Source organism: Eschrichtius robustus, chromosome 10 (genome assembly GCF_028021215.1).
Source record: "Eschrichtius robustus isolate mEscRob2 chromosome 10, mEscRob2.pri, whole genome shotgun sequence".
Classification (NCBI taxonomy): Eukaryota; Metazoa; Chordata; class Mammalia; order Artiodactyla; family Eschrichtiidae; genus Eschrichtius; species Eschrichtius robustus.
Window position 1 is genome coordinate 52,237,473 of NC_090833.1, and position 23,562 is coordinate 52,261,034.

Genomic DNA, 23,562 nt, shown 5'->3' on the forward strand with positions numbered 1-23,562 from the left:
ATTTTCTCCCATTCTGAGGGTTGTCATTTCCTCTGGTTTATGGTTTCCTCTGCTGTGCAAACGCTTTTAAATTTCATTAGGTCCCATTTGTTTATTTTTGTTTTTATTTCCATTTCTCTAGGAGGTGGGTCAAAAAGGATCTTGCTGTGATTAATGTCAGAGTGTTCTGCCTATGTTTTCCTCTAAGAGTTTGATGGTGTCTGGCCTTACATTTAGGTCTTTAATCCATTTTGAGTTTATTTTTGTATATGGTGTTTGGGAGTGTTCTAATTTCATTCTTTTATATGTAGCTGTCCAGTTTTCCCAGCACCACTTATTGAAGAGGCTGTCTTTTCTCCACTGTATATGCTTGCCTCCTTTATCAAAGATAAGGTGACCATATGTGCGTGGGTTTATCTCTGGGCATTCTATCCTGTTCCATTGATCTATGTTTCTGTTTTTGTGCCAGTACCATACTGTCTTGATTACTGTAGCTTTGTAGTATAGTCTGAAGTCACAGAGCCTGATTCCTCTAGCTCCATTTTTCTTTCTCAAGATTGCCTTGGCTATTCGGGGTCTTTTGTGTTTCCATACAAATTGTGAAATTTTTTGTTCTAGTTCTGTGAAAAATGCCATTGGTAGTTTGATAGGGATTGCATTGAATCTGTAGATTGCTTTGGGTAGTAGAGTCATTTTCACAATGTTGATTCTTCCAGTCCAAGAACATGGTATACCTCTCCATCTATTTGTATCATCTTTAATTTCTTTCATCAGTGTCTTATAATTTTCTGCATACAGGTCTTTTGTCTCCTTAGGTAGGTTTATTCCTAGATAGTTTATTCTTTTTGTTGCAATGGTAAATGGGAGTGTTTTCTTAATTTCACTTTCAGATGTTTCATCATTAGTGTATAGGAATGCCAGAGATTTCTGTGCATTAATTTTGTATCCTGCTACTTTACCAAATTCATTGATTAGCTCTAGTAGTTTTCTGGTAGCATCTTTAGGATTCTCTATGTATAGTATCATGTCGTCTGCAAACAGTGACAGCTTTACTTCTTCTTTTCCGATTGGGATTCCTTTTATTTCTTTGTCTTCTCTGATTGCTGTGGCTAAAACTTCCAAGACTATGTTGAATAATAGTGGTGAGAGTGGGCAGCCTTGTCTTATTCCTGATCTTAGTGGAAATGGTTTCAGTTTTTCACCATTGAGGACAATGTTGGCTGTGGGTTTGTCATATATGGCCTTTATTATGTGAGGTAAGTTCCCTCTATGCCTACTTTCTGGAGGGTTTTTATCATAAATGGGTGTTGAATTTTGTCGAAAGCTTTCTCTGCATCTATTGAGATGATCATATGGTTTTTCTCCTTCAATTTGTTAATATGGTGTATCACATTGATTGATTTGCGTATATTGAAGAATCCTTGCATTCCTGGGATAAACCCCGTTTGATCATGGTGTATGATCCTTTTAATGTGCTGTTGGATTCTGTTTGCTAGTATTTTGAAGAGGATTTTTGCATCTGTGTTCATCAGTGATATTGGCCTGTAGTTTTCTTTCTTTGTCACATCTTTGTCTGGTTTTGGTATCAGGGTGATGGTGGCCTCGTAGAATGAGTTTGGGGAGTGTTCCTCCCTCTGCTATATTTTGGAAGAGTTTGAGAAGAATAGGTGTTAGCTCTTCTCTAAATGTTTGATAGAATTCACCTGTGAAGCCATCTGGTCCTGGGCTTTTGTTTGTTGGAAGATTTTTAATCACAGTTTCAATTTCAGTGCTTGTGATTGCTCTGTTCATATTTTCTATTTCGTCCTGGTTCAGTCTCAGAAGGTTGTGCATTTCTAAGGATTTGTCCATTTCTTCCAGGTTGTCCATTTTATTGGCATATAGGTGCTTGTAGTAATCGCTCATGATCCTTTGTATTTCTGCAGTGTCAGTTGTTACTTCTCCTTTTTCATTTCTAATTCTATTGATTTGAGTCTTCTCCCTTTTTTTCTTGATGAGTCTGGCTAATGGTTTATCAATTTTGTTTATCTTCTCAAAGAACCAGCTTTTAGTTTTATTGATCTTTGCTATTGTTTCCTTCATTTCTTTTTCATTTATTTCTGATCTGATCTTTATGATTTCTTTCCTTCTGCTAACTTTGGGGTTTTTTTCTTCTTCTTTCTCTAATTGCTTTAGATGTAAGTTTAGGTTGTTTATTTGAGATGTTTCTTGTTTCTTGAGGTAGGATTGTATTTGTATAAACTTCCCTCTTAGAACTGCTTTTGCTGCAACCCATAGGTTTTGGGTCGTCATGTTTTCATTGTCATTTGTTTCTAGGCATCTTTTGATTTCCTCTTTGATTTCTTCAGTGATCTCTTGGTTATTTAGTAGCATATTGTTTGGCCTACATGTGTTTGTATTTTTTACAGATTTTTTCCTGTAATTGATATCTAGTCTCATAGCGTTGTGGTCAGAAAAGATACTTGATACAATTTCAATTTTCTTAAATTTACCAAGGCTTGATTTGTGACCCAAGATATGGTCTATCCTGGAGAATGTTCCATGAGCACTTGAGAAGAAAGTGTATTCTATTGTTTTTGTATGGAATGTCCTATAAATAGCAATTAAGTCCATCTTGTTTAATGTATCATTTAAAGCTTGTGTTTTCTTATGTATTTTCGTTTTGGATGAACTGTCCATTGGTGAAAGTGGGGTGTTAAAGTCCCCTCCTATGATTGTGTTACTGTCAATTTCCCCTTTTATGGCTGTTAGTATTTGCCTTATGTATTGAGGTGCTCCTATGTTGGGTGCATAAATACTTACAATTGTTATATCTTCTTCTTGGATTGATCCCTTGATCATTAAGTAGTGTCCTTCTTTGTGTCTTGTAATAGTCTTTGTTTTAAAGTCTATTTTTTCTGATATGAGAATTGCTAGTCCAGCTTTCTTTCACTTTCCATTTGCATGGAATATCTTTTTCCATCCCCTCATTTTCAGTCTGTATGTGTCCCAAGGTCTGAAGTGGGTCTCGTAGACAGCATATATATGGGTCTTGTTTTTTTTTGTTTTTTTTGCTTTTAATTTTTTTTTTAAAGCAAGGAACATGACTTTTTTTTTTTAAATGGGAATTATTTATTTATTTATTTATGGCTTTCTTGGGTCTTCGTTTCTGTGCGAGGGCTTTCTCTAGTTGTGGCAAGCGGGGGCCACTCTTCATCGCAGTGCGCGGGCCTCTCACTATCGCGGCCTCTCTTGTTGCGGAGCACAGGCTCCAGATGTGCAGGCTCAGTAATTGTGGCTCACGGGCCTAGTTGCTCTGTGGCATGTGGGATCTTCCCAGACCAGGGCTCGAACCCATGTCCCCTTCATTGGCAGGCAGATTCTCAAACACTGCGCCACCAGGGAAGCCCTGGGTGTTGTTTTTGTATCCATTCAGCCTGTCTATGTCTTTTGGTTGGAGCTTTTAATCCATTTACATTTAATGTAATTATTGATATGTATGCTCCTATTACCATTTTATTAATTGTTTTGGGTTTGTTATTGTAGGTCTTTTCCTTCTCTTGTGTTTCCTGCCTAGAGAAGTTCCTTTAGCATTTGTTGTAAAGCTGGTTTCGCGGTGCTGAATTCTCTTAGCTTTTGCTTGTCTGTAAAGGTTTTAATTTCTCCATCAAATCTGAATGAGATCCTTGCTGGGTAGAGTAATCTTGGTTGTAGGTTTTTCCCTTTCATCACTTTAAATATGTCCTGCTACTCCCTTCTGGCTTGCAGGGTTTCTGCTGAAAGATCAGGTGTTCACCTTATGGGCATTCCCTCATGTGCTATTTGTTTTTTCCCTTGCTGCTTTTAATATTTTTTCTTTGTATCTAATTTTTGATAGTTTGATTAATATGTGTCTTGGCGTGGTTCTCCTTGGATTTATCCTGTATGGGACTCTCTGTGCTTCCTGGACTTGATTAACTATTTCCTTTCCCATATTAGGGAAGTTTTCAACTATAATCTCTTCAAATATTTTCTCAGTCCCTTTTTCTTTTCTTCTTCTGGGACCCCTATAATTCGAATGTTGGTGCATTTAATGTTTTCCCAGAGGTCTGTGAGACTGTCCTCAATTCTTTTTATTCTTTTTTCTTTATTCTGCTCTGCAGTAGTTATTTCCACTATTTTATCTTCCAGGTCACTTATCCGTTCTTCTGCCTCAGTTATTCTGCTATTGATCCCTTCTAGAGAATTCTTAATTTCATTTATTGTGTTGTTCATCACTGTTTGTTTGCTCTTTAGTTCTTCTAGGTCCTTGTTAAACGTTTCTTGTATTTTCTCCATTCTATTTCCAAGATTTTGGATCATCTTTACTATCATTATTCTGAATTCTTTTTCAGGTAGACTGCTTATTTCCTCTTCATTTGTTAGGTCTGGTGGGTTTTTGCCTTGCTCCTTCATCTGCTGTGTGTTTCTCTGTCTTCTCATTTTGCTTAACTTACTGTGTTTGGGGTCTCCCTTTCGTAGGCTGCAGGTTCGTAGTTCCCGTTGTTTTTGGTGTCTGCCCCCAGTGGCTAAGGTTGGTTTAGTGGGTTTTGTAGACTTCCTGGTGGAGGGGACTGGTGCCTGTGTTCTGGTGGATGAGGCTGGATCTTGTCTTTCTGGTGGGCAGGTCCAAGTCTGGTGGTGTGTTTTGGGGGGTCTGTGACCTTATTATGATTTTAGGCAGCCTCTTTGCTAATGGGTGGGGTTGTGTTCCTGTTTTGCTAGTTGTTTGGCATAGGGTGTCCAGCCCTGTAGCTTGCTGGTCGTTGAGTGGAGCTGGGTCTTGGCATTGAGATGGAGATCTCTGGGAGATTTTTGCCGTTTGATATTATGTGGAGCTGGGAGGTCTCTTGTGGACCTATGTCCTGAACTTGGCTCTCCAACCTCTGAGGCACAGCCCTGACACCTGGCTGGAGCACCAAGAACCTGTCCTCCACGTGGCTCAGAATAAAAGGGAGAAAAAAAGAAGGAAAGAAGAAGATAAAATAAAATAAAGTTATTAAAATAAAAAATAAGTATTAAAAATTTTTTTTAAAGTAATAAAAAAAAAAGAAAGAAGAGAGCAACTGAACCAAAAAAACAAATCCACCAATGATAAGAAGCACTAGAAACTATAGTAAAAAAAAAAACAAAAGAAAAAAAAAACGGACAGACAGAACCCTAGGACAAATGGTAAAAGCAAAGCTATACAGACAAAATCACACACAGAATCATACACATACACACTCACAAAAAGAGAAATAGGGAAAAAAATATATATATCATTGCTCCCAAAGTCCACCTCCTCAATTTGGGATGATTCGTTGTCTAGTCAGGTATTCCAGAGATGCAGTGTACATCAGGTTGATTGTGGAGATGTAATCTGCTGCTCCTGAGACTGCTGGGAGAAATTTCCCTTTCTCTTCTTTGTTCCCACAGCTCCTGGGGTTCAACTTTGGATATGGACCCGCGTCTGCCTGTAGGTCACCTGAGGGTGTCTGTTTTTCGTTCAGACAGGACGGGGTTAAAGGAGCAGCTGATTTTGGGGCTCTGGGTCACTCAGGCCGGGGGGAGGGAGGGGTACGGATGCGGGGCGAGCCTGCGGCGGCAGAGGCCAGCGTGACGTTGCACCAGCCTGAGGCACGCTGTGTGTTCTCTCGGGGAAGTTGTCCCTGGATCACGGGACCCTGGTAGTGGCGGGCTGCACAGGCTCCCGGGAGGGGAGGTGTGGATAGTGACCTGTGCTTGCTCACAGGCTTCTTGGTGGCGGCAGCAGCAGCCTTAGCGTCCCATGCCCGTCTCTGGGGTCCGCGCTGATAGCCGCGGCTCGCGCCCGTCTCTGGAGCTCCTTTACGCAGTGCTCTTAATCCCCTCTCCTCATGCACCAGGAAACAAAGAGGCAAGAAAAAGTCTCCTGCCTCTTCAGCAGCTCCAGACCTTTTCCTGGATTCCCTCCCTGCTAGCTGTGGCGCACTAGCCCCCTTCAGGCTGTGTTCATGCAGCCAACCCCAGTCCTCTCCCTGGGATCTGACCTCCGAAGCCCGAGCCTCAGCTCCCAGCCCCCGCCCGCCCCGGCGGGTGAGCAGACAAGTCTCTTGGGCTGGTGAGTGCTGGCCGGCACCGAACCTCTGTGCGGGAATCTCTCTGCTTTGCCCTCCGCACCCCTGTTGCTGCGCTCTCCTCTGTGGCTCCGAAGCTTCCCCCCTCTTCCACCCGCAGTCTCTGCCCACGAAGGGGCTTCCTAGTGTGTGGAAACCTTTCCTCCTTCACGGCTCCCTCTCACTGGCGCAGGTCCCGTCCCTATTCTTTGTCTCTCTTTTTTCTTTTGCCCTACCCAGGTACGTGGGGAGTTTCTTGCCTTTTGGGAGGTCTGACATCTTCTGCCAGCGTTCAGTGGGTGTTCTGTAGGAGTTGTTCCACATGTAGATGTATTTCTGATGTATTTGTTGGGAGAAGGGTGATCTCCACACGTTATTCTTCTGCTATCTTGAAGCTCCTCCAGGATGTGCTATACATCTTGAGCTATGGCTCTTGGGTAGAATATATGGGTCTTTAATCCTGGGAATGAAAATAGGAATGGCCCCGCTCCCCATCAATTCCAGTGATCCACTTGGGGAATTTTTGCTTCCTGTCTCTGCAATTTTAGGTTCTGTGGATCTATAGGTTCTGATTCTAATTTAAAGCTATGGCTGTGACCAGTCACTTTGGGTTCCTCTTCCCAGGAGAAGAGCAGGCAAAGATAGGAATTAGGGGTAACTGATCATTGCAGGAAGTGGGGCAGCTGCTTTGTCATGCTGTTGGGGAGGAAGATGTTTTGCATTCAGATGATTGGGACATTCCTTCCGTGTTTGGTTCTAACTGTAAATGGGCAATTAAAGCAGCTTGATCTGATAAGGACATGATAAACAGGGGCTCAGATTCTTCAAGGGTGAGGTCTGAACCCTCCACCAGTCAAATCACCTAGCTCAGCAGAAGTGCTAGCTGAGGGTGAGAGGACCTAGAATGGTGGTAGAGGAGGGGTAATGCATTGATGAATATCAGTTTTGGTTCAGGACTAGCAGAGCAGCTGGCACTGTACTTGTTCAAATTATTCTTCATTTTGTCCATAGAAACATTGACTAATCTGACTCCTGGAGAAACTGTGTCTGGAGGGATGAACTTAATATGGGAAAGACAGGGCTCTGAGCAGTAAAAGGGGCAGGTCACATGAGCTACTGGTGGTACCCTGCCTAGCTCCTCTTTACTGGGCCAGAGCACCCATCTCCCGCTGCTTGAAGTGTTGGCTACTAAGGTTCACGGTTCATTCCTATGCAGAGAAACCCCTCAGGAGATAGGGGATTATGCATCTCTCTCCTCCTGCAGGCATGACCCACAACCAATGACTGCATGTTATGGGAGTAGTAATTGTGGGTATCTGAGTTGCAATTCATGCTTCAGGGCTGCCAGTGACATGAGGCCGAAGCCTCACATTAGCTGAAACCACATCTATGCTTAGCTTCTTCCCCTGCACAATCCTGTTCTCCTCAGTCCCTTACAGATTCCTCCTGAGACTCCATAAGAATCCCTCTCTTCCTTTTGCTTTTAGGTGACCCAACCTAGGACAGGTGGCCAATAGAAGAGATTTTTGGGGGGTCAGGCAGCCCTTTGCTTTGAGCTCAGACAGTAGTATGCAGGCTCCCAAGACACCCCTGATGTGTGTGTGTGTCAGTCTGTCTGTCTGTCTGTAGGACACTTAGTCAGACTTTGAGTCCAGTAACTCCCTCTTAACACTGACCCTGGGATACAGCCCTGGCCTCACCAAGTAGTTATCTTTTTAAAATTCAAACCCAGTAGGGTGGGGGAAAGGAAGCCTTGCTTCCTCCACCTGGCATCTTTTGGAATAATGTGACAGCTCCCTGTGGATGCCTGGCTTTTCACGTGCCTCAGGCTACTCTTGTCAGCTTGAAAACAGGAGGGCAGTGGGTGGACAACACCTGGTGAATAAATTTACACGCTGAAATAATGGTTTCCATGTTGGTTTTTCATAATTAACTAAACAGGCTGGAGTTGAGTTTCATGTGTAAAAAACTCGTGAGGAACTCTTGACAAGAGATGAAGGTTGATGAGGGCAGTTAAGGTTTATAAGAACTTTTTTCCTGCTTGGGCTTTGTTCTCTGTCTCTCTCTCTGTTTCTCTGGCTCTATTCCCTCTTCTCCCTTCCCCCTCCCCTACCCCCTGCATCCTCTTTCCTCTCCCTCTTCCTCTCTCTGCTCATAAAACCCTCCTTGGTTCTGTTTGGCTTTTCATGTATCCCTACAATCTTCACTTCTCAGCATGTGTGTGAAAAGAAAAATAGTAACATCAACAGATTATATTGGTGCTTCCATAATTTGACAATTACATCTGCAGATGTGTCTCTGATCTTGAAGGGAAAAAAAGGAAAGCTTTTGCTAACTTTCTAGCAACAGAGATTTGGAAAATAAATGGGATGGCAGGTGGTGGGAGCTGAGCCATTCAAGCACAGTGGAGGGTGCCACATCCTTACCTGGGAGAGAGAGCTCAGCCTTCTCATCAGAACTCTGCAGCCTGTCTAGGGTGGGAGGGGAACGTGCTGGAAAAATGTCCTGTTTGTGAAAATAGACCTCGCACTTCTCCCTTATGAGTCTGCCATATTTGCTGAGAGAACAAAGGGCTTTTACTCCAGCGTCTGGGTCAGATTTTGGTATTTGAAACCTCACAGCTCACATGCTGGCTGGGGGCCTGCTGCTCTCCTATGTGATTTACATGAAAAGATGGCCTGGTGAAAATCTGCATTAGAACAGCGAACTTCTGCCTTTAGGAGATTCTGCCTTTGTGATTCCATGCCTGGTCAGCTGAAAGCATTAGGAGAACTATTAGAACAGTGTTGACATTGGCAATGATCAATTATATTTTCTCATTTGATTGTTCCCTCATGAACACAAGTCTGAAAACATTAAGATCTACCTTGGCAGATGCCAGTGAGGTCTTTGAGACCCTCAGTTCTCAAAAGTCTTTCTGGGATTGGGCCTCCGTAACTGAATTATGTAACAACTTTCTCATTGTATAAACTCTCCATGCCTGCTGGTTTTTTCCAGAGGGGGGTTTTGTGAGTTATGTGGGGTTCTATAGCCTTTGCTCCAGTTCTTTTTTACTCTGACATGGGAGGCCTCATTCAGGGTTTTCCTTTGGCACTGGATACGTGCTGTAGACTTCTACAAGCTGTCTCTGGGTGGTTTGGGGTAGAAGAATATGGACATATTTGGTGCATTGGTCATCCGAAGTGTCCCCAGTTCTCATCGAACACTGGTGTATTGAGATGCTGTATAAGTAAGTGGGTGTGGAAGTCCTACTTACTGATACAACAGAATTACAAATGATAATTAATGTATTGCTTCAGAGACCCAAGTCCCTGAAAATAATGCAATGTTGAGTGCTTAAGAATTGTAGGACCACAAAGTCTCCTTACCTTCCTCCCCATAACTTTTCTTTATGACAACTCCTTTTATTAGAGAAAGTCTCAACCTCATTCTCTAATTTTGATGCATTTAGGAAAATCATTGCTCAGGAAAAAATCAAACAGAAAGCCTTCCTCTAGCTTATCATTGAGAAACCAGGTGTTCTGCTTCTAACGTGGTCCCACCAGCAGTATAGCCCTTTCCTCTGCTTTTCCTTTATGTACACGCTTTGCTCCCCTGTACCCATCATTCACTCAGCCACCATCTTTTGTTACCTTTGCTGGCCTCTGCTCCCACCATCATTGTCCCTGCTGAACTTGCCTGCTCTTCAGGGTTCAGCTCACCTCCTTGCCTTTTCTGTAAAGACTTACCTGACCACTCTAGCCCACCTCTCTCTAGACTCCTGTTGCTTTTGTAGACATTTCTACATAATTCAGTGCTTGTCTTGTGTATTCTATAACAATTTTACATTAATTTTTCCAAACCTTTGTATCTAGTGATAGTAGTGATAATTTATTAGGTACCTATTTGGTATTAAGCACATTAATTATGTATATCACTTCTAAGTTTCACAATAACTCTGTAAAGTACATTATTATCCCATTTTAGAGTTGAGAAGGTGGAAGCTCAGACTGGTTAATAACTTACCGAAGTAGCAAAGCCAGACTAGGAACCCAGGACTGTCTGATTCCAATTTTTATGCTCTCAACACTTGTCTCAGCCCTGCCTCTCAAGAGCAGACACTGTATTGTATATTTCTCTTGTAGTTTCACATTATTGAGAATACAGTTGGGTAAAGAAGAGGTAGCATATAAGTTCCTGAATGGTTCTGTGGTAGGCTTTATTTAGCATTTTGTGGATGCTTAAATAAACGTGGATGTTTAAAACTCATATTCTGTTTATTTTAATGTTTATTGAGCTTCAGCTCCATGCCAAGCCCTGTGCTTGGTGCTGTGGATATAGGGATGAGTTAGGTGGAGTCGTCATCTTCCAGGTGCTTACAAACCAACCATGTACTCTGGTACATGGCAGAAGTATAACTGGCCTACCATATGGAAGAATTGCCCTTGGGTCTTATTTCCAGAACGGGTATTGGATTTCTGTGAATGCAGCCATTTTCTCCCAACTTCATGATAAACATGAATTTTCATGATGCCTGGCTAGATTTAACCTGTAAAGAACAGACAAGAAGTAGAAAATCCACATGGATAGAAAGATTCATGGGAACTTTAACCAACTAAGCAGCCACACATGATTGATCTTTTGCATTTTTGAGATATTTCTCTGTAATGATATACATGATGGGAGTTTGAGTGAGTTGGCTAGGGAGTTCTTTCCAATTTTCTTTAAACAAAATACAATTTTACTTAAAATAGAAGTACTAACTACTTTGCAAGGGTAGTACTTTAGGAACTTTTTGTTCAGCGAAATCTTTATGTTTCAAAATTCCTTAACTTGTTGAACTCTTAGGAAATTTTTTGAATGATGTTTACAGAGTCTTTATTGCTCTGCCTTTCCTGAGAATAAAATGCTGAAGATTAGTGAAACATTTTTTCCCTTAAAACTCAAGGCCTTTGAATTTTCCAGGTATATTCCTAGATATATTCTGCATGGTTTGTGACATTCAACTAGAGAAGTAGAAAGTTACACTCCAACACAAAATGCTGGAGAGTTTATAGTGTATGAAATGAAATTTCCATGCAATATTCTTTAAGATGGGCACTCTTTTAAGGGAATTCCAAAGCTCAGAATATCTAAGGCATACCAATTAAGGGTTACTTATTTAATTTATGAAAACAATTATTCTATGAAATGAATAATTTATCTTTAAATATTTAAACCATTATCTTTAGAAAACAAATTGAATAAACACCTTTTTAAAAGAATATATACACACACACATACCCATACTCCCACATATATATGTGTGTGCGTATATATATATATATTCCCCCCCTGAATATATTTTATTTGATAATCTTCTCAGAACCTATTTATTCATTTCTTTTTATTTATTTCCAGCTTTATTGTGATATCATTGACATATAACGTTGTGTAAATTTAGGGTGTACAATGTGTTGATTTGATACCCTTATATATTGCAAAATACTTACCACCATAACATTAGCTAACACCTCCATCACATCACATCATTAAACGTGTCTTTTCTGTGGTTAAAATATTTAAAATATACTCTCTTAGCAACTTTCAAGTACAGTTGACCCTTAAACAACGTGTGAGTTAGGGACGCTGACCCTCTGTGTAGTGGAAAATCTGAGTAAAACATATGGTCAACTCCCTGTATATTAGGTTCCTCCATATACACCACGATTCCTCCATGTCCATGATTCCTCTGTATCCGAGGTTCTGCATCTGAGGATTCAACCAACCTCAGATTTTGTAGTACTGTAATATTTACTATGGAAAAAAAATCTGCCTAAAAGTGGACCCTCACAGTTCAAACCTGTGTTGTTCAAAGGGCAGCTCCGTGTGTGTGTGTGTGTGTGTGTGTGTGTGTGTGAGTGATATTTATATCACATCTTCCTTATCCATTCATCTCTTGATGAACACGTAGGTTGTTTCCATATCTTGACTGTCATAAATAATGCTGCAGTGAGCATGGGAGTGTGTAGATATCTCTGAGATCCTGTTTTTGTTTCCTTGGGATGTATACCCAGAAGTGGAATTGTTGGATCATATGATAGTTCTATTTTTAATTTTTTGAGGAACCTCCATACTGTTTCTCCCAGTGGCTACACTAATTTACATTCTCATCAACAGTGTGCAATGGTTCCCTTTTCTCCTTTTCCTACCAACACTTTTATCTCTTGTCTTTTTTTTTTTTTTTTCTCGTCTTTTTGATAGTAGCCATTCTAACAGTTGTGAGGGGATACCTCATTGTGGCTTGATTTGCATTTTCTTGATGATTAGTGATGTTGAGTACCATTTCATTTACCTGTTGGCCATCTATATGTCTTCTTTGGAAAAATGTCTATTCAGTTCCTCTGCCAATTTTTAAATTGTATTGTTTGTTTTTTTGCTGTTGAGTTGTATCACTTCTTTACATATTTTGGATATTAACCCTTTATCAGATATATTATTTGCAAATATTTTCTCCTGTTCTGTAGGTGCCTTTTCATTTTGTTGATGGTTTCCTTTGCTGCTGAAACTTTTTAGTCTGATGTGGTCCCACTTACCAACTTTTCGTTTTCTTGCTCATGCTTTTGGTGTCATATCCAAAAAATCATTGCCAAGACTAATGTCAAGGAACTTTTCCCTGTGTTTTCTTCTAGGAGTTTTACAATTTCAGTTCTTATGTTTAAATCATTAATTCATTTCAAGTTAAATTTTGTGAGCTGTGTAGACAGGGGTCCAATTTCATTTTTCTGCAGGTAGCTGTGCAATTTTCCCAACATGATTTATTGAAGAGACTCTCCTGTGCTCATTGAGTATTCTTGGCTCCCTTGTCAAATATTAGTTGACTGTGTAAGCACGGGTTCATTTCTCCGCTCTCAATTCTTTTCCACAGGGGAGACTATATATATTTTGAATATACCACGGTACCCCCTGTCAGTTCTTTATGATATATAGGTGTTTGTAGAATGTACAATCCATGGGCTTAATTAAGAGACATACTAAGTGGTAATATTTTATTTTTTGTCATTTGTATATCATCACCCACAAAATTTTATGATGCAATTCTGTTCACTCTTTTTAGCTTCTGGCTTGCTGCCACCAAGATTTTCCTTCTAAATTTGCCCTCTTTTATTGAGTTGAAAGATTTGTCCCTCTCACTTACCCTAGTCTGGGTATCCCTATAAGAAATTTGCAGTTATGCCATGAAAAATGCCTGTAGCACAGACATATGCAAAGTATTACCACTTTGCTTTAATCACCACAGCAGAGTCACTCCATGAATAATTTGAGCCACAAGCATCCTGTTGAAAACCAAGACCTCTGGGTTGCGAGTCATCTGTTCTTTCTATGGCAGGTGTTGGGGTCAAAGCACTTTGGATCTTTACTATGACTTGTAGAAAGGACAGTTAACCAAACAAGTCCCAAAGCTACTGCAGTAAATGCACTTCATTAGACAAATAATCATTTGAGCTGGTTGTATACTGGACTAGAGAGTTTGTCTTTCTCCCTGCAGACCTGGATTTTAGGGTCTTTCTGTAGTATTTCATGTGGAAGCAACTGTTGATGGATTCTTGTCTCTCAGAGCTGGATCCTTAATCTGAATCACAAAACCACCAAGCATTTTAACTGCCTCTAAACCTATTAAGGTCTGTTTTATGGTAAGCCAGGTATGGACAAAGGTTGGAGAGGCCTGTGCTCCTACCATCTAGATCCCACATTTGATTTGGTTCAATGTTATTGATATTAAAATTTAACAAGTGTCATATGGAAAGTAAGTGGGGAAAAGGACTGTAGTACAGTATCATTATTTGAGAGAAGGGCAATATGAATACACGAAATACTGATTTGAAAATAATATAACTGTGGCTGAAAAATATCATCCATTACTGCATTTGTTCCTTTGTTCATTTACCCATTCATTCAAACCATTCTGATTAGTAGCAATCAGGAGGCTTAGGATAAGATACAATGCTAATTTGTAAGTGGCATATTGATTGATTTTATACGTATAGATATCTCAGAAATTCCTGAGAATGCTTAAAATTTCTCCCTGAAGATATAAAATGCATACAAATAATATAATGAGGGATGATTTCTTGATATACCATTTTTTTTTCCTGCTTTCTTTTTGGCTAGGAGATGGAAGAAAAGTGGAAAAGCAATGATTCCACCCTCTTGCAACCATGGGCAGTATCTACATTCTGGCCTCCCTCATCTCCAGAGAATTAGTTGCTTCTTTGGATTTCTATGGTCAGCTAAATAAAGCCCCTGGCAAGTCTTTGTTGGGAAGCCCTAGGATTTCTAAGGGAGGAGGCTGGAATTGCCTGTGATGTAGTGAACAAGAAGTGTGGCTAGCTCTAAAAGCTGAACTGAGCCCTTTCCTGTGTCATGTCACAGAAACAGCAGGCCCACTGATGGGGGGATGGCAGTATGAATGTCCAGGATGGAACACTAAGTAATGTTTGTCCACAGGCAAAGGGTCTGGGGTATAAAGACGAGAGATACTGCAAGCACAGCAGCTGCCACCTTCAAGTGGATTGTGCTTGCTTAGACAAGGGGCCTCTCAGGGTGACCACCAAGATGCTTCTTCAAGCAGCAGAGGACCTTCTCCAGTCTTCCCAGACAACGTAAATCCCCAGGTGGTCCTAGGATCCCAAAGGTGAGGGAAGAGTCCTCAACAAATTAAGACAGTTGGAGTTCCTGCTCATTCTGACAGGCATGGACATAGCTAGCTTTATTTGGATTTAGAATAGTGTTCCTGTAACTTTACTGTGCACGCGCGCGTGTGTGTGTGTGTATTACGTGGGATCTTATTAAAATGCAGATTCTGATTTAGTAGGTCTGGGATAGGGCCTGAAATCCTGTGATTCTAATTAGTTCCCAGGTGACACAAATGCTGTTGGTTTGTGTGTCACATTTTGAGTAGCAAAGTATAGAAAAATAATCTTGGTGTTTTCCACACTGGCCTATTTAGGAACAAATGTATATGTACACACATCCACACATGTGTGCATGTACATATACTAATGTGTACCCATACATATCTATGTATTTTCAATAGAGCATACTAATCTTTAATCGAATGGCAAGCTGTGGACCACCTGCTTCAGAACTAAACTCTCTGAAGTGTGTGTAAAGGATACAGATCCCTGATCCCATCCAAGGCTTGATGCATCAGAATCTGGCAGAGCCTCCTGGCAGTCGTAACTACTAGTTGAGAAACTTTGGCTAGATTTACAGATTCTCAATCTGGTTACACCTTAAATTTATATGGAGAGTTCTTTTAAGAATCCTTGTCTTTATTCCCAGAGATTCTGATTTAATTGTTCGAGGGTGGGGTCTGGGCATTGGATTTATTTTTTTAAGCTCCTCTGATTGTTGGACTATGTAGTCAGGATTGAGATCCATGAAGAGGTCAAAAGCTGTGCATCTGGAGTCAGTCTTTACTGTGAGGCTTGGCAAGCATGCTTCCTAGCAGGGTGACCTTTCATAGCCACTTAACCTTTTAATCTCAGTTTCCTCCTCCATAAAAGGCGACTTCATAATGAGAACCTCATAGATGAGAGAATGCAGGACAAATATTTGGTTATAGTGCTTTGCACATGGTAAACAATAAGCGTAAGGCTTTATATTTCCTTTCATAATTGTATTCATGCATATTCATGAATTATGCCTTTTATGAAGGATTTACCAAGCAATGTCACACTTCAATCTGTGTCCAAATTTTCAAAAATGCAGAATTATGAAAAATTTAAATTTGGGTTATATATATGTTGTCAATGTTTATGTATTTTATGGTAAAGTTAATCACTGCTTTACGTCTTTTACATTTGTCAGTTGAAAGCAATTCATACCATAAAAATGTTTGGAAAACTTAGAAAAGTAAAAGGAAAGTAGAATTCACCCATGATCCTTTTACTTGAGGCTAACTATTATTATCCTTCATTTATTTCCTTCTAGTATTTTTGAATACACGTATAGAATAATATGCATATATAACAGAGTTTGATATATGTGAATATTACAAAGTTGGAATCATTACTATATATAATTTGTACCATGTGTTTTTAATATTAATATTTTGTCATAAACATTTACGTATGCTATTAAATATTCTTCAGAAATATGACTTTTAATTTCTACCTAATATTCTATTACAGGGCCTTACTATAATTTACTGAACCTTTTCTGTATTGTGGGATTATAACTGAGTGATAAATATTTTTGTACATAAATCTTTTACTACCTCCCCCATTTACTTAGGATAGATTTCTGGAAGTGGTATTATTGATTCAAAAGTATGAACACTTTTATGGCTCTTAATACTTATTGCCAAATAGCTTTCCAAGTTAAATTTCCAATAGCAATATATAAAAATACTTGCTTTTCTCACTCCTACTAGTATTATATAGTACCTTTAAAAATATATTTCCATGTGATAGGAATTTTAATTTGTATTTAAAAAAAGTAAGTCAAACATGGTTTCCATTTTTCAGATGCTTAGCATCTACTTTGTTGTTTTAAGAATTTTCTACTAATGTTCTCTCCCCTCTTTTTCTATTGACCTATTAGTGTTTTTCTTGTTGATTTGTACGTACTTTTTCATTTAGTATAGATGTTAATCCTTTATCATATTTATCGCTAATAATTTTTACTAATTAATCATTCAACATTTTTTTTAACTTAGATTCTTTTTTAGACATACAGAAGTTAAAAAAAAATCATTGTATTCAAGAATGCCAATACCTACTTTGTGATTTGACTAATTGTTTTGTACTGCGAATGGCTTTCCTCAGCCTCAGATCAGTTAAACAGCTTCCTGTGTTTTCTTGGACTATATTTTAAGAAGTATATGACTCTTTTAACTGTTATGAATGTTGTTTTGGCATATGATATAAGACAAGACTCTAACTTTGAGCTGACTGACAGAGAACCAAGCTCTGGAGCTGAAGGTTTGCATTGGTCTCACAGGATGGGCTGCAGAAACTTTCTCCTTTATTGTTGAATTATTTGGCACAGAACTAATCGAGAAAGGAGTGATTTTGTTTTAACCCTGATATGGGGTTATTTATGACATTCTCTTCTTGCCCCACTTCATTTGCTAGGAGTTTGTATTAGGAAAGGTTGTTAATTTTATTTTTTTTTAACATTGGTTTATAAATATCTAATTTCACTGTATTATGTTTAAAGAATGTGGCCTATATTTTTAAGATTTCCATGTGCCTCATCATGAAACAAAATAATTGTCTCACTCATTTTGCTTTTAACACAGCTGAATGAATCGGGTAGTTCAGTGGAACTTGTTATGAAGAACTGCAGCCACCGTCTGGCCCCGACTTCCTATCATTTCTACCTTCTCAGAGGCCACCTCTTCCAGCTCTTTGAGTAGATTCTCTTAGCATTTACCTCTATGTCTCCACAAGACATATTTATATTGCTCCTTCCCACAATGGAGGGTGAGGATTTATCCTTCTGATTTCCCCAGACAGACACGCTCAGGGTCCTCACCCCACCCGGACACACATATCACCCTCTTTCCATTTCCCCCTGATATATTTACATATTTATGGGGCAACTTTGGTTTTATTTCTATTCAGTACTTATGTTCTCAGTACTCCATCCATACAATTCACAGCCAAGGAGCACTTGGATGGGGCTTGTAGATTGTTGGTGTTGCTATATTTTGAGCTGACTGGGCTGTTTCACTGGGGAAGCCCTATTGTTAGTTAAAGTCTTTCTTTTTGAACTGGTCAGACACACCAGATAAAGCTCTTCTGATTTCCTGCTTGGAGAGGGCATAAAACCTGGTTGCCTGCATTGTCGGAACTGCTCAAAGAAGGAGAGGTTGGTGGTATTCAGAATGTGCTCAATCCCTTTATTTTCAGTATGGCTCGGTACCCTCATCCTCACCTATCTGATCCTATTATGTATAGGTTGGGGAGGCTTGGGAGGAGGGGTGGGCAGTTGGCTGGCCACTCAAAGTAGTGGAGGGGACTTGGGGATCTCATTACTTCTAAACAGACTTGCACAAATCTTTCTTTAGTCTGACCTTCACCTCCCATTTACAGAGATAGCTGGTGCTGCCTATTTCTGAGTCTGTTTGGTGTTCTTCAGGGTAAATTGGGTTTTTCATGGGTTTTCCCACTGTCAGCTTAGGATTCTGCTTTCTTGGGTCTGCTAAGTCAATTACCATGGGCCATCTGCTTTCTAGCTTCCAAAATTTGGTTGTTGTTGTCTTTTCTCCTGTTCCCTTTATTCTAATGGGTTATATCTTTATTGTCATTTTACTGGAGAATGTTGAGGGGGCAGTGTCTGCAAATGCAAGCACTTGCTCTGCTTTCTTTACCTAGCAGCCCATTTTTTTCTTTATTAAAGAAAGCTTATTTGTTCATTTTAGAAAACTCAGAAAATACAAGGTAGCCAAAATAGTTGAAAATCACTCATAATCTCACTTGCCAGACATACCCATTGTTAATATCATTTCGATATACAGCTTTTAAGATACGTTTTTGAATACATTTGTAAAGAAATGGGATTATTATATGCAGACTTCTGGTAACCTAATTCAAGATCATCTCAAACTGGTAATAAATATAAATTTACTTAATTCTTCATAATATTCTTAATTAAAAAACTAAAAAAGACTGTCTAAATACTTTTGTAAATTTGGTTACAATGCTGAATACAAATAATTGTGGAAAGGAAAGATATGTTAAAATAATTGTCCCTTCACTATATTTGAGCTTTTAGCTACTGTAGAGACTAGGAGATGGAAGTACAGAGGACTGCGGAGCCTAACCTGGCAAATCCCTTGTTTTAGGTAAAAGGATGTCAAAAAATCCCAACTTATTCTTGATTTTGATAATTAGAAAAATGTAAATTAAAATTTTTTGTTTAATTTACAAGCAAACACCACGTGGGAAAAAAAAAAGAAACAGGACAAAGCAAATACAATACAAAGAAAAAACTCAAAGACAAAATAATTGACAAAATAATAATTTCTCATGCAAAGTTTTCTTTTTCCTTTTGTGTAATTTCCTTTCAGTCTCTCGCAAGTCAGTTAAGTTGATTGGACCGTGGTGCCAACCACGGTAAAAGCCAGTTTTCTTATTCTTAAGGGTATTTCATGTAGGAATGACTCTAGTCAATTGTTTCTAAAAAAGATGCCATTTCTCCGAAGATCTCTGGTAAAAATGGGGATGGCTGGCAACTCAAAGACATTCATAAATAATGGAACAATAGATTAGAATACACTCCTTTTTCATTGTGGGTCAACTGTATTATGTTCTGTATTTTAAAATAGGCACTATTTAATGTGCATTTGTTTGCCAGGCATTAAAAAAATATATATGTATGTATTTATATATGTGTATATATTTACACATATATACATACACACATACATACATATATAATACCTCATCTCTAATCTTTCCAATAATAAGTGCAAGATATGTATTATCCATTTCATTTACTACATAAGGAAGGGAAGGCTCAAAGAGGTTAAGTAACTTGTCTAAGTTTATTTAGCTCATCATATACAGTAGATTATAAACTTGAACCAAGGTCTTCTGATAATAAATTCTGTGCTCCTCTACAAGGTGGTACTTTGGATTAAAGGTCCATATATTTTTCCCCAATCAAAGTATTAAACTATGCCCCAGTGCCATTCTCCCTCCAGGTGCTAATATTTGGAAAACTCAAGTTATTCCAATTTAGTATTCCAACGACTGAAAAAGTTTTGGGGGGTGCTGGCTTGAGCGATGTTAAATAAGTCCTTCTGGCGGCCTTTAAAATGCTGGTTGTGCTGTGAATCATTGGAGGGGAGTGTCATGTACCCAATTTGACAAACTTGACCGTGCAACCATTTTTGTTTCTGATATATCTGGAATTGACTATCCTGGAATAGTCCTCTGGGGAACCCTGATTTGGGACATTATGTTCCAGTGACCATCATACGTTGCACTATAGGATCTAACGTACTGAGTCTTGTAACCTCTTTCCTCCTCATGAATGAAAGACATGGAAGGAAGGAGCGGGGGAAGAGAGAAAGAAGAAAAAAGAAGAGAGGGAGCGTCAACCATAGGCAGTGTCCTCTTCTTGCAGTCATTAGGTTATGTCATTCGAAAAGGTTTCTGTGGTTTTGGAAATTACAACAGCCAAATGATAAAAGCTTTCATGAGTGAGAGAGTATGTTTTATTTGTCTTTACATCCATGGTGCCTAACACAGAGGCTGTTACCGAGTTGGTTGTTCAATAAATCGATGAGCAGGTGAATGAATGAGTGAACAGAAGTGCAAAGTCTGAGGTCTGCAGTCCTGGGTGAGCTTGGGCATCCCCCTTGATCTCTTTGCTCTGCTTGGGTGAAATGGAGATGAATCCTCTGTTGCAGGGTGTTGTGAGGATAGCAGAGATGGTGAGGTCCTTACCACAGCATCTAGAACAGAGTAGCAGCCCGCTACAGCTCAGTTACCTTCCTTTTCTCTTCCAGGTGAAGATTTTATGCTTTATAAGATACTGGCATCTTATTTTGGAATCCCTGTTTCTTAGAGACATTAAAGGTGAGGTGAACAGATATCTATAGATTACTGTGCTCTTAACATTCAATCATCTTCTGACTATCTCAAGGATTTTTTCCTTCAAATAAGTAGTCTCCATCCCCTCCTGTTAGACTTTTTTTGCACAAGATAATGCGCCGTCTAGACTTACATTCTGAGTGTTGATTGAGGTTCCAGTGTGTACACATTTCTCTTCAACATAAATACGGGGATTGTTTTTTTATAACTGTCACTCAGCTGGTAATCAGCAGGGAAACACTGTGTGATGTTTGGCTAGGAAAGAGGAAAGTTAACATGTAAAAAATAATGGGCCCTTCATTACATGGGGCACCAAAAGAACCCCTTGGGAAGTGACAGGGAGGAAACAGTAGGAGGTGGGGCAAAGTTCATGCACTAGCTCATAACTATCATGATTTCTTTCTAAAAACGAATGGAATCTATGCAGATACTGAATCTAATGTTTTCATTCTACTATGTTTTTTTCTTTCTTTCTCACCTGCCTCTGTTCTCAGCCATGGTCATGTTATGAAGGATTGAAACTTAGCTGGCTTTCCCTTCTGCCGTTTGCTTAACATTCTGAAAGAAAGCAGAGAGGAGTGGGCAAGAGAACACCTAGTAATCCTGCAGTGAAAGCAGTGATGTTTTCCTTTTTCCTCGTCATCTGGTGGAATAATTCTATACACCTTGCATTTGTGTGTGTGTCTGTGTGTGTGATGACACACACAAAAGGAAAATACCTTTCAGAATAGACCAGAGACAGAGTGTCTGATTTCCTAACCTGATAATGCTTACGAATAGAAAGAGGAGAAAGAGAGTTAATTTTAGGTGCTGATTGCAAACACGCTTTGTTGCCTCTGTGGCCTTGCAATCTGAAATACTGCAAGATTGGATTTCTCAAATTTCCTTACACTTCATAGCTGGGTTTTTGAGCTGATGGTATGCTGATGTCTCTCTCACCAACAACAGCAAAACTACCTCTATGTATATGCTTCTTTCATCTGCACAGATGGATTGCTTTCTTCTAAAAGGCTTTAGCTGCTGCAGGTGGCTATGCTCTCGAGTCAATGTTTTCATTATTTTTCACAGGAGAGGGAGGGTAGGGCCCTCGTCTGAGAACATGTCTATCCTTTAAGACCTAGTGAACCACACAGCACATATGTTTAGTATGTTTGGGGATATCTCCAAGTGGTAAGTGCTCAGCTAATTAATTGCTTTCAGAATAAGGGCTGAACTCTCCTCATTCTGTTCTCCATGGTTCTATCAACTGGCCTCTCCTTTCTTATTAGCACACCTCTTGTTCCTGCCCAGAGATCTTCCTTTCCTCCAGCACTGCTCGCTGACCTACCTCCCTCATGCGCAAGCTCTGGAAGTCACCAAGTTCAGTGCTGGAGGATGTGAGGGGCTCAGCATATCCCAGCTCCTCTTTAGGGACAAGTGTGGTGGAAAGACTCCTGAGCTGTGAATCAGAGACCTGATTCTTCCATTTATTGGCTCTGTCCTCTGAGCAAGCCTTGGAACTAAGACTTCGTTTTCTAATCTGTAAAATGGGGTAGCAATATATGGATATATGGTTTCGTGAGCATGAAAATAATAATAATAATGGCTATGAAAGAACTTTGCACTTGGGGAAGTCCTGGGTTTTTATAGCCATTATTGCTTAAAAGGAAAGATGTCTCTGCTCATGTTCTTTTTCCACATCTCACCAAATCTCCCCCTTCCTCTGCCTATAAAATCCTTTCCACCGTCAGGGCCCTTCTTGGTTTTATCTACTTTATAATGGTTTACCCTGGTGCTCTGACCATGCTGGTCTCTCACTGTTCAAATCGCCTCTAACCTTTACTGACAGAAGAATATATTTTAACACTTTAACAAATAAATACAGCTCTGTGTTTGATTTAACTTTTCTGCTTGTAACTCATAATAAATTGATCCTATTTCTGACCAGTGCCAACAGTGCCATATTCAGAAAATACATAAGTTTGACATCTAAAATAAATTAAACATCCATTAGATCTTTCCTATAACCTTTCTACAAACACCGAAGGGCATGACATTGCATGGCAAATACAATGTTTCCTGCTCATCACAGCATCACGGCGACTCAGCTCCTTTTTCCAGACTACATGTGCACCCCAAGCTGGCACCTGCTTCATGCAACCCTTTCTTCCATCCTTCAGGGTCTGTTTTTTTTCAGTGAGTAGCTCTCTGATGTTTCTAACGTAGACAGAGTTAGGCTTTGTGGCCATTTGGAGAGAAGGGAATAATTTCAAATCCTTCAGAATGCCTAGTACAAAACTGTACTAAGCATGGGGTAGGTATGCCCTCAATAACTGTTGTATTGAATCCATCCTATAATAACCATGTGGCTCTTGTGATGTAGGAGGTCAGGCTGGTGGTGCCATAGTTCTCGGGTCTCCAGATGACTACAGTAGGGCTGGGAATGGCTGTGTCATCGGAGGCTGGAGAAATGTAAGAAACAAGAGTCTCCCTTCCACAGCCATCTCTTTGTTTCCAACCTGGCAGCCAGTCAAGGCCTGGTGCCCACTGTGGAGCCAGTGGCCGGTGGGGTGTAGGAATCGGGTCCAGCAGCCTTGACCTGCTGTCTCTTCCTCCTCCTCCTCCTCCTCTTCCTCAGCCAGTCTCCAGTTCAGGCTGCCCCAGTCGGCCAAGTGATTGGGGCTCACGCCAGTTGCTTTTTCTGGGGAGAGGAACCTCCAGAGCACGTCTCCCACAAAGGTGCATTACTGCCCAGCCAGGCTCTTGGAGTCCCTTACATTTGTATAGAATTCCCAGTTAGCAAGCCAATTTCACATACATTGGTATGATCTAATACTCAAAACAACCATGGAAAGCAGACAGTATAGGGCTCTGAAACCCCTCTTTCCTAGATGAGAGAAGGGAAATAGAAGTACGAGGTTTCCTCTGTCTTTCACCAGCGACAGACTGTCTTTCTGAAG